At 49.5% G+C, this 16,677-nt stretch overlaps 1 pseudogene; it reads left to right on the top strand.

Annotated features, from left to right (window-relative positions):
- Positions 1-8,878, top strand: part of LOC101645009 — a 21,274-nt pseudogene extending 12,396 nt beyond the window's left edge.
- The last annotated feature ends 7,799 nt before the right edge of the window (positions 8,879-16,677 follow it).

Raw genomic sequence — 16,677 nt, 5'->3', positions numbered from 1 at the left:
TCTCTCATAGCGACCCTATAGGACAGGGTAGAACTCCACCCGTGAGTTTCTGAGGCCCTAAAGCCTCATCTTTCTCCCACAGAATTGGCTGATGGCTTTGAACCGCTGAACTTGTGGTTGGTGATCCAAAACAGAGCCTACAAATACCACCAGGGCTCCTTTTGAGGTGCTTGGCTTAGGACTGCTCTTCTCTATTGACTTAGCAGCCCAGTAAGTCGCTGGGTCCATTGTCACCTGGTCATGGAACCGGAGGCTGAAAGGAGCTGAGGATGGCAATCCACTTACTGACTGCATGTCTTGCAGTGGCTCCCTGTATAGGTTTGCCTTTAAGCTGACTACACCCTGGAAGTAGGGGGTCTCATTTAGACTGAACACACAGCCTACGGACACACAGTGAAGCTCCCATTGACTTTCTCATCGTGGGGACACTGCACACCAGTCCTCTCACAGCCCGCTCACGGTCACAAATGGAGAAAGGTGGCTTTACAGCCGGTGTATTCAACAGCATCCTACAGGAATATTCTGCAGGCCTTTGAGAGAAAGGAAGCTGACAGTGGGTGCTAGCTGGAAGACCAAAGGTTGCCTCATCCCAACCCGCTATTTGCATTGTTTTCATTTGACCTCCAAACTGATGTCATCTCAACTCAGCCAACCTGGGCACGGGGCAGTTTTAACTTGGTCTCTTTGCTGCCCAACCTAATAAGAGTGATTTGAACTTAGAGGAGTCAGCCCCAATGTTTCAAATGACAGAGTGAATAGCTTCTCTGACAGAGAGCCCACCATCACCAGGCTGGGTTTGCTGAATGGAATGGATGTTAGTGTTGTTCTGTATTCCGATTATTGATCTACTGTGAGGTTTCATGATGGTGGACAGTCTTTGCTGAAAGACTCGTTCCAGGTGAGCCCACTGGGAAGAAGCCAGAACAAGTGGGTGGCCATCCCATTGTCCTTCAAAGGTGAAGGGCAAAGACAATTGGCCTAGAAAACTCAGTCCCCAGGGAGCTTTCTCAAAGCTTGCTGGGTCCTCATTGCCAAGTCACAGAGGCTTAGAATTCGAACAGTGAGGGGAAAACAGTGTGATGGAGAAAGAGACAAGAGGAACTTTAATAGCCCAAGCCCCTTAGAGCTCCTGTTCTACCGCTATTCTTCCCTCACTAGACTCCAGTCGAGGTCAAAAATCGCTGTGCTGACTTTCTGGGGCTTGTAGGAAGGGAAAGGGGCTTCTACAGCGCATGATTTAAGCTTGAGCCAGTTCTATGTGACTCTCAAAAGATAAGGGCTCCTCATCTGACCCCAGGTAGCCGCAGTCTTTCACCTTGACACAGTGATAGGGGAGTTTGGGAATGTTTCAGAATGAATGTCTCCATTTACTGCTTTCTAGGACGGGAGGCAACTGAGATTAGAGGCCGGCTTTCTTGAGCGTGCTTCTCTATCTGCCGAGGCACAAGCCAGCCGGAGGGAGCACTGGACTTGGGTGGCACGCTGACCACTCCTGAGAGGGACGTCCCTTTGACGACTCAGAGGGCCCCACTAAACCTTTGGCTTCCAGCATTGCTATTGGCTTCCCCACGTTTAGGGGATAGGGTACAGCTTGCCTCTTGGAGCTTCCTCAGACTGGGCCCCAGGCTCGCCCTCTTGGGCTGGTCACGCCCCACTCTTTGGCCGCAGGTGTGCGCTTGCTCTCAGGAAACAAGGCTAAAAGCAAACTGTTTACGCCAGGCAGGTTCCACGCCCCACTGAAGTCCACTTCACAAACGCTTCCCGCCTCTTCACCAGGGGCAGACTGAGTCATCTTTGAGTCACATGTGGACAATGTACTGCCTTAATCAATGTTCTGTCATTTATCTCTCTGGTTTCTAATCTCTACTGCAAAGACTACACAAAAAGTCATGTTTAAAAGGCTTATTAAGGAAGTCAACAAGTTGTAATGGCAGTGAGAAATGCTCGGTATTGTTTACCAGGACAGGTTGTAAGATTTCAGATCTGCAAATGAATGCTCAAAGGAGCAGAGCACTCTGCTGGAATCCCCAGCCCAAGGCCATTCAGCTCAAGCTCCAAGGGTCAGCACACCCAGCTCCCTGAATTCAATGCCCAGATGCACCCCGCCCCAGTTAGCCTCCACCCAAAGGCACTCAGCTGCACTTCCATGGATCAGCAAGTCCAACTTCCCAGTGAAGTGCCCAGAGGCGCCCCATTCCAGGGAATCTTGTTAGCAATTACTCACAGGGCCATCCAATCAGTATCAATCCCCACTTCTTGCCAAACCAATTCAGGGAAATGTCGTTTGGTGGAAGATAGGGACTTCAGCTAGATGAGTCATGTTAAATAATTCACTCCCCCTGCAGAGAAACTGCAACTACATTCAAGATGACATTAGATATTTGAAATGCTAACATTTAGCCTGCTGGCTCCCGCTTAATGCCGGCTGGATGCTTGTGTCATCGGAACAGGCTGTCTGCCTCCTCTTCATAGCATGTCCAGTGATATGACAGAAACAGGCTGGCTCCTCACTAAACTAACTTTCTCTTCTCTTCAGGCACACAAAGAGACTACATTCCCTAGGAGTTCTTCCTTTGAAAATTTCTAGAAAGTGAACATCTGTCAGTCATCCACATAAGGACTGGTGATGAGTATTTCAAGTGTCTTGTAGGATGAGACTGGACCTGGGTTACAGGTAACACCCCAGAGCTAAGCTATAGTCCAGCTATGAAAAGAAGCAGGGGTGTTGAAGAATGGGAAAAGCACATGTAAAACAAATCGATCTGTTCTCTGTAAGTAGACCATTCATGCTAGTATTGTGACTCTGAGGTTATTGTGGGGATACAGTGGGATGAAGTGAATGAGTCTGTACGGGATGTGCTAGCTGCATCATCGCCTGTGTCTACACAATTCCTGGTGTAGGAGAAAGGAGATAAAAATGTAAAAGACAAGCAATGAAGTAGAATTGTTGAACTGGAAATATCAGTATAAATTCCTGAGATATTTTATATTTAAAAGCATATCATTTTCTAGTTCTGTCCACCCAAGAGTCCTAGAGGCACGAGCCTAGAAACTCAGTAGCAATGAGCGTCCTATATCATAGCCCCCCGAAATAGTCTTTCCAATCAGCATTAGACCGCACAGAAGAAGGATCTGATTCAGAAAACTCCTGTCGTGAACTGGGCTTGACCTTAACCACATCTGTTGCAGATTAAAGAAACCGATCTCTCCTTTGGATTTAAAGCAGTAACACCCTCGTGAGAGAAGAAGGACTCCGAACCCCCCAGGCTGTGGATTTGGAAGTCAGTGGACTTCACTTCAGGCCTCTTGTTTTTGAGGTTGCCCAGTCACGGGCAGCTTAAGACTATGGTCACTTGCGTATTTTCTTAGCGTTTGGTGGCAGGTCTTAGTTCTGCTGTAGTGAATGACTGTTTCTGAAATCTTTTTCTTAAACCGGATTCAGTCACTTCAATTTTTAAACATATGTAAGTCAATATTCTATGTATTCTAGTCTAAAAGCATTTCAAACTCTGTGCTATTGACTAGTTTAATGACACTCTGGGTAGAGTTACCCAAGGCCCCACGTAGGTGATTTATATTATCTCTCAAAAAACTCACAATGCTGTGCAAGCAGGCAGCCTGTTCCCATAGGTGAAAGGACGCCACCACCTGCAGTCCTCCCAAAACATTGAAAGTGAGATGCAGCGAACCTCTGACTTCAGCGTGTTAGCTGCCAACTTCAGGAGCACGGGGCGCATGCTGAACTGCACGATGAGTGTCTAATGTGCAAAATACAGACTGGGTAACTATGTCTTAGCTGTTCCAGGTGTGTCAGTAGATCCAGTGGCCGATTGCACAATAATCAAGGCAGGTGTGTGGAAATGGACTTCATGTGAAATTGCTCGCTACAGATGAGTAAGTAAGCCCATATAAAGTCATGCTTACCTAGCGAATTCAATAACAGCACACTGGTTTATATAGCATGTGGAGGAGAAAACAGAGCTATGGAGAGACAACTTGCCATGTAATGAGACTTCAAAGACATTTTAAAGGGCAAGACTAAATTATAAAATGTAGTCATGCACAATTGGGTGATAAAACCACACACACACAATCCCAGGAAGTAATCATTTTCAAGATCAAGAATAAGAATACCTGAGCTCCAGATCTCAGGGACTGCTGGCAGCCTGAATATACTGCAGATGTCACAGCTCGGGAGGACCAAAGCACTTACTCAGCTAGTGTTTCTTAAAACATTTGCTCCTTTCCCTAGGAGTCGCTGGGTGGTACAAAGGGCTATCAAGCTCAACTACTAACCTCAAGTTCTCAGACGCAAGTCCACCTACAGGTGCACTGGAAGAAAGGCTTTGTGGTCTCTGTACCGTCAGCCATTCAAAAGTCTACGGAGAACACTTCTAGTCTGACCCAGGGGATCATCATGGGTTCCAATCGACTCATCATGGGTTCCAATCACTCTGATGTGATCCACTCACCTAGAGGCCCATTTGCATCAGCATTTCCAAGGGTCCCTTTAAAATGGGGGCCTGGCCCCTCTTCCAGACCTGCCAAACCAGGATCTCCAGCTTTGGTGTTTCTTGGAGTTTGAGACCCTCAGGTCTACTCAGATGCCCCCACCCCTCCTTTTTGTTGTTGTGGGTTTTTTTTTTCCTAAACAGAAGACCAGAGAGGAGGAAACACTCACCAAATTACTGTGCAGCAAATCTGCTCAAACAAGGGAGCAGACCAGCAGTCCCCTTTTCCTGGGTAGCGGCCCTTCCCGGTCTGTCTGCCCCTCTCCTCGCTCCCTCCCTCAAGCTCAGGTGTACATGTTTGAGTAAAATACACTCAGTCCCCCACGCTTCCGGAACCTGACCATCTCTAAGAGGAGACTGATATTAATTTTTAAAAGTCACAACATATGTGATCAGGGATCACGATAGTGTCCTCATACGACGTAGCCATGCTCAGAGGCATCTCGCCTTGTCCAGGTGGACAAGGGCCGCTTCCATTAGGAGGTGACTTGTAGGCTGAGGTCTGAGGGAGAAGTGGAGGCAGGTGTGGAAGGCACCCACACCAAGGGGGAACCACCGAGGTCACAGGGAATTCAACTCAGCTGAGAAACCACTGCATATTTCTATCCCTGCCCAATGCAGGAGTCCAATTCAGGAGGCATTGGGTGGAGCCCAGGATTTTTCTTTCTTTCCTTTTTTTTAACGCGTTTCTGACATGCAGCCAGGCTTGGGAAAATGGGGACAACTGGGGTTAATGGGTGAGCTGGCTTCAAATTCCCTCTGAGAGCCCTAGGGTGCTGTCATCACGTGGCAGCGAGAACACCTCTGTGGCAGACTGGTGGTTGTGGCTGCTTGCACCAGTTCCCACACATGGCAGCTCGGGTGGGCAGAGGACTGCCCCATAGAGTTGCCAAGCTTGTGTGACTTTGGGGGTGGGGGCGGGGCAACTTTTTACCGTGAATTAGGTGCAGACTTGACATTTCAGATCCTCATTAGTGTAGTCAACATTTTAACAACTTAGCAAAGCTCCCAACAGCTGGCCCTCTCCCTCCACCCACCCTTTCCCCTCTTCTCCCTCTTGTAGAATAGATGTGCCCCTTGGCCTTGGTCAGACCCAGGGGAGCCTCTAACCTATGGCTTCTCTGTCTCTCCCTTTCCGGCTCACCAGGCCTTTGGGAGAGTGCGAACTGTTAACCTGGCATTTGGTTAGGCACTTAATTGTTTACGTGCCGCTCAGGGGCCCCAGGTAATCATCTGCAAACTGCCTGCTGGGGACTTGGTACCTCAGTGCAGGCTCCCAACCCGACGGCCGTTATTAAATGCAGGCCACTGGTTTCTGAAAGGGCTATTTTTAGAAGGAAGGAAAATTAGTAAAAATTAGTGTTCTGCAAAATGCCTCAGTGTTTGGAGGGAACCCAGAACAAGACATGATGCATGGTTCTCCCCTCAGGCCCAGAACAAGACCAGCTGGACCCTCTCACTGCCCACCCCGCACTGAGCACACGAGGTTCCGGGCCAAAGCTGGTTTCATGTCTGCACACACTGTCTTCTCCTCCTTCTTCCTCACCCTGAGCCCCCGCTCCATGCCTAGCTGCCCGTATGGGTGAGTAATCTGCTCCCTAAAAATAGACCGCACAGGATGCATCCAGATTGCAATTCACCTCCTGTTTCGCTGGCTGTCAATCTGGCAGCCAGCGCTGAGGCTAACGTATCTTCTTGAAAATCTTAAATGGTGAGTGGAGGGCCTCCCGGGTACAAATTCTTGGCCTTGGAACAAAAAAAATCTCCAGATCTGGGGGAGAGCAAGAAGCTTTGTTGAACCATAGCTATTTATCCTTGCAAATTCAGCATCGGCTCTGGAGTTGCTACATCTGGAAGGGAACACCAAAGCCAGACTTGAAAAGTGACTAAGGGCCATAATCTCAGGAGTCCCACCAATCTGTATGCTCTAACAAACCTGTTCCTTTTGTATGATGATTCGGAGCTTCGTTCCACTTTTCTCTCTAACTCAATCCAGGACCTTCTTCTGTGATCCCTTTCAGAGCAGTTGATATGATAGCTGGGCACCATCTAGTTCTCCTGGTCTCAGGGTCATTGAGAGTGATGTTTGTGTGATCCATTGAACTAACTGTGTTTCTGTGGGTCTCCAGTTTTCTTCACCCTTCTTTCCTCCAGACAGGGAAAGAGCGCTTGCTGCACCTTAGGGGGTTGCTCACAAGCTTTTAAGACCGCAGTCACAATTACACCAAAGCAGGGTGTAGACTAGTACCTGTGTGGACTCTGCTGTGCCAATTCACCTTGTGTCCTCCAAGACTTCACTCCTGAGCTCTTGGGCCCAACTACTCATTCCCTCAAGGTCTTTAGCTGCATGTAAAATACTTTCATAACTTTGCCCCCTGTAAGCTCCAACACATTCATAAATATGTTTGCAACTAAAGTAATACACATACTCAAATATCCTCTGTCAAACCTTTAAATAGAAAATAATGACAAAGTTCTGAGAGTCGTGGGATCACCATGTTGACACATATTTGGGGGAAACACAATTCAATCCGTAACAATCAATCAGTTAACAATCACTGGCAGCTGTTACTCCCAGAAGGAAACTACCCACCTCAACCCAGCCCCATGTCACTCAGGTGTCCCCCCTCTCACACCTAGCCCCAGCCCACCCCTCCTCCACCTCCTCTTCTGACTTGCTTCAGCTAAATTCTGGTGGCTTAGAACACAAGATCGCTAGTCCTTTTAGGATTACTGACAGCATTTGCAAGGCCAGCAAGTTGACAAGAGTTTCTGGAGTTGGGGTGAAATAGCTGTGGTGGTTGGATGATGGGGGGTGGGGGTGGCCTTCCCAATGACCAGAGGAAAGAGCCAGAGGACAACATTGAAACATCTGAGTGAGACAGTAACATGGGAAGCTTAGGAGGAAATTCAGTATGTGCAGGGGTGGGATGTTTTAAGAGTCCTTTAATGCAATGTACTTGCTTCACATGTTTGACAATAAATTCACACTGGTTTGTGTTCTGAACCTTAGGTGGCTATCAGCTCATTTGGGAACCCTGGGTCATAGTGAGTCAGCGCTGGGCTGCTAACCCAAAGGTTCGCATTTCAAACCCATCAGCTGCTTGATGAGAAACAGATGAGGCTGTCTGCTCCCCCAGGCCACCCAGTCTCAGCAACCCTAGGGAGCTGTGCTGCTCTCTCCTCCAGGACAGGGGCTGGCAAACTTTTGAGACAGAAGAGCCAATCCTGTCCCTCACACCATTTAAAAAGATTCGAGAGTCATCAACATATTTCTGTGAACAAATGAAATCACCATCATTTGAACGCTATCCTTTGCATTTTTTCTAAGTTTACTTCGGAGCCACACGTGTGAACTGAAAGAGCAGCACAGCACTCCCAGCCACAGTGCCGGCCCGCTACAGAGAGGGACTCCAGAGCAGTGGGCGTGAGTCAGCTCACTTAATTGTGCCACAAGTTAGTCATGGTTTGGGATTCCTCAAAGTCTCCTTAAAAATGTATCATTCCTTCAGCACAGTCGATGTGCCAAGCATGTGATGAACATTTTCCCACACATTATCATATTGAATTCATCAGTCTGAGGTAAGAATACTGTTCCCATTTTTCAGTCGAGGAAATTCATAGAAGCACCAAATGGCAAAGTAAATGCCAAGGAGCCCCGACAAACAGGTAACCCCCCTGGGATACTAACCGTCCTTGCTCAGCTGCAATAACTGGACACCGGTTGTGCTTACCTGGCGATGCAACGGTGTGCGTTCTGGGCTGGTGGTTTGAGGAGGTTCAGTCAAGGAGAGCTCAGTGGGGTCTTCGGTGTCCATGAAAGAAAGCTGGTATGGACACTCTGCTGAAGTCAATCTCAAACTCCGGTTCAAAACCAGTTTATGACAGATGACTCCATGACCTTGTTTTAAATATACCTGAAAGAGGAAGCTGCGATGAACACAGATAAGGCACTGACATCCCAGGTCTCGGCAGTCATTCGTGGGGATCTGAGTTTCACTGAGACTGGCTCTAGGCGTAACGCCTGATAACTAAAGGTCTCTCCACAGCGGGGACGCTCAGGCCAGGCCCTGATGAGGCTTTCAGAGGTGCTCATGGGAAAGCAGACACCAGCCGGGTCTCTGCCTTCGAGCTTGGGGTTTGTCCTGGCCCTCAATTTTGTCCTTCTCATTCCAGCTCAAAGCTCAGCCCGCTGTGACAAACAAAACAAGATGGATTTCACCATCTTCCACTCTTATAAACAAAGCAAAGCAAAACACAAGCTGCCCAGACTGGTTGCTGTCAATGTGATCCCAGCTCATGGCAACCCCATGTCCTGGAGAGCAGAGCTGGACTCCGCCGGATTTTTGATGGCTGTGGTCTTCTAGAAGTAGTTCCAGGTGTTTCTTCTGAGGCACCTCAGGGTGAATGTAAACCTCCAGCTTTGGGGTTAGTAGCTGAGTCCTCCACGGTGCCACACAGTCACCTTTCTGTCCACCATACAAAATGAAAACCCCTCTTTCACCTGGGGTTCTAGACTGGATGGCGTAGACAGTTCAGTGATGGAAGAGTAGTAGAGCTGTGTCACTCAGAAGAAAGACCTGGCGATCTACTTCTTAAAAAAGCAGTCTAGCGAGGACCTTTCTGTCTGGCACCCGTGGGGTTGACAGGAGTCAGAGTCGACTCCGTGGCAGTTGATTTGCCTTCCTTGTGCTGGAGCGCGGTCACAGAGGAGCACAAACTCCCACCGCCCTCGTCCTCCCTCCGCCTGCTCTCTCCCTCTCAGTCGGGAGTCAGAGCTCCTGTCTCCCTTGCACGGTAGCAGCAGTGGACTTTCTAACTCCACCCAGTTCTTGGGGCCTCCCTCATTTTCCCAAAGGACCCATTCAAGAATTTCTCCTCCCCGGTCATGCCGGGTTTTCTTCAAGAGCAAGCCTGAGGAAGAAGAGCATTTCTTGATGCCATTCTCTAAAAATGACTGGGACAGTTGACTACGTTTTTGGTGTTCTCTTTGTAAAGCACTGAGTATAGGAATTATTTTTTTCTTATTTTAAGAAAACTTTCAGGAATGAGAGAAAGTTCACCCATAAAGAGGCTGAGAAACTTGGTGCCATTGTTTAGTTAAACCACCCGTCAGGAACCTTGGGTGTGAAAATGCTTCTGCTGCACGCGTTCTCCGTCAAGTGGACTGTTTGCTGTCTGGACTCCGGGCCGATTTCTGAACATCAGGTCCAGAGAGGCCAGGATACGCACACACAAAGCACAGAGGCCATTTGCTTATGGTTTCCTTTTCTGCCTTCACCTTTGATGATCAGGATTCGGCTAAGGGATTCGCCTTTATGGCAAATATCATTTGGGGGGGCTGGTCTTTTATCTTTCCCTCTTAAATGTTAAGTTTGGCGGTGGCCTCCCAGGAAGTGGCTCTTCGTTCCCCAGTTCCCTGTACTGTTAATAGTATGAGCAGATCAATGACTTCCTTCCTCTCTCTTGCTCACTACTAACTACCGCCACCCCAAGTACATGTTCCTACCAAATTATGTTAGGCCGGGCTGTCTAGAGGAACAGAACCAGGGACACTCATACAGGTATACGAAAGATTTTTATCAAGAAGTCACCTTATACAAAGAAGATGTCCCAGCCCAGTCCCACTTAAGCCCTCGGGTCCTATTCTAACTGGAGCCCTCTCCCAACTCCTATAGCTACAGACTCATGATGCAGAAAGGAAGCAGAATGCAGGAAGATCACAGGCCAGTAGGTGCAGAGTCTCCTGGAGCCAAGGTCAGTGGATAGATGACAGGGCACAGGCAGCCCTCAAGGTTGGGCAGACCCCTGGGGCCATCCCTGGAGGCAGGCACAGAGTCCCAGCAAATGGGAAGCCAAAGGGGCAGAGACAGAGAGAGGTGTCAAGCCTCTCTTTTATCAAAAGGTCAAAGCCCTCAGGAGACATCATCAGGCTATGACCTGGTTGACAGCTTGGACGCTGCCCAGACACAAGTGCAAACTGATGTAAAATCTAACTACCACACAAACCAACTAAAGATAGAGTAAAGCACAATAAAAATGTAGGTTGCCTGAAGTCCAAGTCCTAAACTCAGGAGAAGGGAAAAAAGCTCTGTCCTTCTAGACTTCTGTGCCCTCACACCTACATGATGTGGCCAAATCCATTAGTTCATTCATCCAATAACATGTGTGACTCCTTGTGTGACCACAGGCATGGAGATGTTTTCTACAAATACAGAGTTCCTTTGTTCATTCATTCATTCATTCATTCATTTTTAAAGGCACAGTCTAGATCTCACAGATAGAGTCCTAGTCCAATTATCTGCCTCCTACTGGGCCAGTGAGATATACATATGGATTTAAATCCCTGCCTCACACCAGCTGTGGGGGTTTGCACAAGTCACTTAGACTTTCTGAATTTCATTCCCTCACCTTCAGGTCTCTTCCCATTCTATGTAGTTCAAGTGCCTGCCATGTTTCTTTTTAAATTCACCTGAAGCACAGAAGGCCATGCATGGTGTCTGGGAGCCACTTGATTCACGCAGAGGTGGCTCAACGGGGCAAGTCGTGCCTTCCAGGTGGGAGATCTTGACTGATACAGCTCATGCTCAGCTACCACCCATTTGCCAGCGGTGGCTGAGTGTTGCTGTGGTGCTGAACAGGCTTCAACAGAGCCTCCAGACTAAGATGAACTAGGAAGAAAGGCCTGGCAATCTACTTCAGAAGAGCAGCCAGTGAAACCCCCATGGACCACAATGGTCCAATCTGAAACCAGTCATGAGAATAGCAGCATCTCTCTTGGTTATGCACGAGGGTCTTCCTGCATCAGGGACCAACAGCGTGGCCTCATGTTAACTCAATCGGCAGCATCTCCAAAGACCAGGTCATGTCCATAGATACTGGAAGGTAGCCAGATTTAGGGAAAGGGGGTTGTCCCTCCCATGCCTGAGGAGGCCCCCATAGAAGAGGTTGGAAGGGAATCAGGCAACCATTAGACACCTATGAAGACCCTGAACTGAGCATGCTCACACTCAAAGCCCCCCACCAAGTGGGAGGTACACCTGGGGGTCCAAACTAGGCCCAGGCTCATGACACACCCAGGTGGACTCAACGCAGCCAATGAGAGGTCAATCAATACTTTCATCCCTGCCTTCCCCCAGCCAGAGGGTGGGCGCTCTTTCTGGTGCCCCGAGCTCTGACTCTCCTGCTGCAGCCTCTTTGGCCCCAATCCCACACATGTGGGTGCACTGTTCCAGGAGCTTGCTCATGTCCAGGTATGAACCCCAGCACCGTTTCCGCCTGGCTGGACATGCTTCCCTGAAATAGCGTGTACCCTTTTGAGACTGTAAACCCTGAAGCCTCTTCCGTCTTTCATAAAAGCCCACTTGGATTACAAAACGGGCTTCGGGGTGAATTCTTTCTCGTGCAAAGCCAAGAACTGAGGTATTACCCACTCGAGAAACCTCACAGAACCAAGAGTTAAGACTTCACCATAACAGGCACCTTTAGTCCGTAACACGCTGCTAGAGTGCTTGTGGGACTCTGGCAGTTCCACCAGGCATGCCATCCTGCTCCATGGTTCCGGCTGTGCCGCAAGCACGATTGGTTGTCAAGCCCAGTTCCAACTCTAAATGCTGCGGGTGGCACTCAGACCCGGGGAGGGAGACTTCCAGAGCCAGCTTTCCGGCCACTGCTTTCTAGCACTGTTCCTCAGCCCACGTGGCTAAAACACTGATAACATTTGTTACCTAGGTAACTATTCTCCAGAGAGTGGAACAAAGAAATTCTTCAGATAGTCAATAGTGATGTAATTTTGAAGCCAAAGGCCACTTGGCCCCAAGTCAAGAAAAGCAGCCAAAACCCCGAGCAGTTTTTTTCTTTGCTTGCAGATTTACTGAGCGGTCGGGCCTGGGAACCTTGTCGCCCCCACTGCCACCCCCCAGTCTTTCCAGCCAGCGTGAGTAGCAGGGTTTGTCACCATGCCTGGGAAATTGAAATGGTCCTTTGTGGAGCAACTTGAGAGGCTCCCGTGCCAAAGTCTCCCTGGTCCAGCTCTTGTAAATGCTCCCTGCTAGGGGAGCCCGGGGAACAGACGCCCGGCTCTTTGGAGGGCTGGGAAAGTCAGGCTTTTGGTTGCCTTGGCTCAGCCTCGGGCCTTGGATGTGTGGTTGTCCGCCTGGGATTCACACAGAGAGGAGGCCAAGAGGGATGGGAACCGCCAGACCTTTCCCTGGCTTAGAATTGGGACTTTGAGAGCTGGGTGGACTCCTCTCTCCGTGCTGATGAGAAAAGGAGCCCAGAGAAGGTCACACCACTGGGGCAGCAGGGCTCTTGATTCCCAGAGCCCCCAGGTCTGGGCAAATCGGGGTGACGGCTGGCATTTCCTATGGGCTGAGCCGTCCCCTGTATAAGTTCCCCCTCTGTGGCCCAGCTCTGCAGAAAATCATGGCAGTCCCTTGACCCTGTCCTTGGCACGGAAAGCGAAGCGTTTCAAAACACCCATCTCCATCTAGCTTTCTGCACCAGTGCCTTCCCGGGCCTCCTTAGCCCAGGACTGTGTACTCACCAGTCGCCATGGGGTTGACGTGGAGGCCCCACCCGTGTCAGCGTCCATCTGCGCTCCACGGCGACCTCTGTGGTTGCTCTCTCAGAAAAAAGAGAAGCACGTTCCCGGCATCGGTTGGAGGTCCCTACGGACGGGCTGCGACCTCCAATCCCTCGGTTAACAGGCAACCATGTTCGCCACCGGCACCACCCAGGAACTCCCGGATGTCCGCGGGAATTGGCAAGAGCAATGCCAAACTGTGTTAGGTAGAGGAGGTACAATCGGAAGGTCGATGGGCTGTGGACTCAGCCAAGCAAGGTCCCAAATCTGCCCCTGCCACATTCTTGTGTTTTCTACTCACTAGGCTGCTGCAGGCTCCTGAATTCATGATCTCCTCAGTGCCGCGGAGGTCATCGGAGGTACCAAGGGAGCTGTATGGAGTGACATGCGGCTGTCTGCTGCCCGTGTGAGGCAGTGTCTGGCATGTGTCCCACGGCCTTTGAGACCACTCGATGACACATAGCAACCTTCTAGGGCAGAGGCAGGAGCCCTGGTGGTGTCGTGGTTACTCATTGGGCTGAGATCCACATAGTCGGCAGTTCAAAACCACCAGCAGATCTGCGGGAGAAGACTGGGCTTTTCACTCCTGTGGACAGTGACAGTCTCGGAAAGCAGCCACGGGGCGGCTCTGAGCCGGCAGTGACTCGATGGCGTTGAGTCTGCGGGACGGAGCAGCACTCTCCCTTTGGTTTTCCTGAGGCTGTGAATCGATGGGGGCAGTAACACTCATCTTTCTCCCACATAGGAGCAGCGGGTGGTTTCGAACTGCTGGTGCGTGTGGGCACCCAATAAGCAGCCTCGGCTCCCTTTTGGGTCTCTCCCAGCTTACAGGACTGTCTCCTGGGGGCCATCTGCTGCTTTCTTTATTTGAGGGAACCATAGCTGTAACTATTTGTCATTCCCAATGTGGTAGTTACATAATCTCCTGCCAACCTGCGAAGGTGTGGAGTCTAGCCTGTCAATCGGATCAAAGTCAAGGAAGCTTCTGTGTGGGCATGGCCTTCTCCTGAGGCTTCTGGGAACTCCATCTTCCTCCCTGGAGGCGAGACACACTCTCTCCCTGCAAGGCATTCCTATTGACAAGCCACATGGAGCTATGCTGATGGCAGCCAGAGCCTTGGAGTTGGAGAAGCCACGTGGAGACCCATGCCAGCGCTGAGATGTTTCCAGCGCCACTGAATCCACAAGACTTTCTACCCACTGGCCTGTGATCTTTCTGCTTTCAGCGTCATTGCATGTGTTGTGAGTCTGAAGAGGAACTTATAGATTGGACTTATGGGCAAATATTGAACTGATGGGCTTGATCTGGACCGGGCCAGGATATTTTCTTAATATACAACTGCTCTTTGATATAAAGCTCTTTCTTACACACATGAGTGTCTCTGCATTTGTTTCTCTAGTCAATCCAGACCAACACACCCAGTAAAGGGAAGTCCTGACATGTTTCCTGAATATCTGGTGGATCATCTGCAGACAGCACTCAGCCACAGTCCCCTGGGACTCAGTAGCCCCCGGGGAAGGCACAGCAACCCGACGTGCACAGAGCTAGCAGCAGAATGGAGCACAGGCAAAGCACAAACCGTGGCTTGGAGTGCTCAGAGCAGAGGACTCAGGCGTTAGCTCCTGAGAACATTGCCATTCGGTCTGGATCTGGCCTCAGCTTCCTCGTGGAGGATGACTGTGTCATTATACAAGTGCCACACAGAGTCATGGCCCAGCCATGCTGATACACAGCTGGATCCACCACCGATGACCTGACTTAAAAGTTCCTAAAAACATACCCCAAGGATAGTAAGAGGAGATAAGGGGGTTGTTGAACTTTTGCTGAAGTTCAGGAATGAATTCCCTTTCAGCTCTGAGCACAAGCTAATTTGCATGCTGGTTTCAAATGCAGTGGCCAAATCCGTCTCCTGGGAGGAGGACACCAGGGCACTTTCCCTCCCTCTCTCTGTCCAGTCCCCATCTCTGAGCAGGTTTTGTAAGGTGAATTTCTGCAAGACTCAACAAATATTTATTGAGCAACTAATAATTTTCCCACCCCAGATCCTGGATGAAGTCCCAGGCAGTGTGTTGGCAGCATGGAAACTCTGGTTGCATGTCTAGAGCAAGCTGCCAAGAGGTGGATCTCCGAGTCTGAGAGTCCAAGAGAGCATGGAAAAGCCATACGGAGGGCTTCTGAAGAAAGACACTTTGAATGCCGCTTGCCCTGCCCAGCCTTCTCCATTCCGCGGATCACTTCCCCAGCAGCCAAGCAGATGACGTCATGAGGGGGCCTGGGCTTCCATGTTAAATCACGACCATGCCTGTTCAGTCGTTAGTTCTCTGTTTACTTCTTCATAGAGGAAGGGCAGGGGCTCTGCTATTTCACTTCCAGACTTATAAGATGGAAGAAGAAGAGAAAATTATATTTGGGTTGAGAGTCCAGCCAATTTTAGCTCACTGTCAGGTCGAGGTGCGGGCACCTGGGATGCAAGAGCTGGATCAAGCTGGTAAATGTTGGAGGGAAGGCTGAGGGGAGCAGCCGTGTGGTCCGATGAGTAAAAATTTGTGACAGAAAGGGTTCTTGTCCTAGTTCTGCCTGTTTTCAATTGGGCCGCCATAGTTGGGCAAGTTGAAGTTCATCCTGGAGGTAATGTCCTCTCACATGAAAATCAAAGCCATGAAAACCAACTCTCAAAACAAAACAAAAACCCTCTCAGGATGACTTGCTGTGGTTATGTGGTGGGTTTCTACCCCTCTGAATATCCCCACCCTTCTGATTTGGGCATCTTTCCATGAGACTCGTTCCAAAGACTGTGTACCAAGGCTGTAGCTGGCATCTGGCCTGTGTTCCCATCAGGTTCCTTTATTAGACAGGAGTCTCCTGGGGCAAGCACCTTGTGTGGCTCATCCCTGTATGATGCAGACAAGATTTATTAGCATGTGAGCATCCACTTCCTCTTCCCACCCCAATTGGCTAGCAATAATTTGGTCTCTGCCTTCTCAGATATTTCTTCTCCCTACCTTCCAAAACCACGTCCACCTTTATCCACCAAATTATTATTTGTAGTGGAATTGAAAACATGAGTAAAAAGAAATCGGTCTGAGCTACAGGAAGGAAGAGGGTGAGGTCTAGTCTGAGAGGATAAGGTCATTTCCTGGCAAAGGGCTGAGAGAACGTAAGGAGGGACGAGGAAAGTGGTCAGGAGACCATCGGACTGGAAAAGTTCTCCCAAAACTGCATTAAGGGAGATATTCCAGGATTTCTATCTGGTATAAAATAGACAAAGGGGGACTTGGAAAGGTTTAAGGGGTTGTGAATTGGTTCCTCACTATTTTCCTCAAAAGAGTAATTGTATAGTTGGGTTTGAATTAAATTTAATTGATGTTCGAATATGTGCTTTTACTCAGCAGCCTGTGCAATCACGAGGTGTCGAAGGGATCAGGTATCATGATCCCAATTCTACCTTACAAATCAGGCTGGACCGGAGGATGTACACTAGTACAGATAGGAACTGGAAACACAGGGAATACAGGACAGATGAACCCCTCAGGACCAGTGGTGAGAGTGGCAATACCGGGAGGGTGGAGGGAAGGTGGGGT

This window comes from Echinops telfairi, unplaced genomic scaffold, assembly GCF_000313985.2.
Source record: "Echinops telfairi isolate 266 unplaced genomic scaffold, ASM31398v2 ScPeMD7_7;HRSCAF=31, whole genome shotgun sequence".
In the NCBI taxonomy this organism is placed as follows: domain Eukaryota; kingdom Metazoa; phylum Chordata; class Mammalia; order Afrosoricida; family Tenrecidae; genus Echinops; species Echinops telfairi.
Note: the sequence above shows the minus strand (reverse complement) of the source record. Positions and strands in the feature narration are given on the sequence as shown.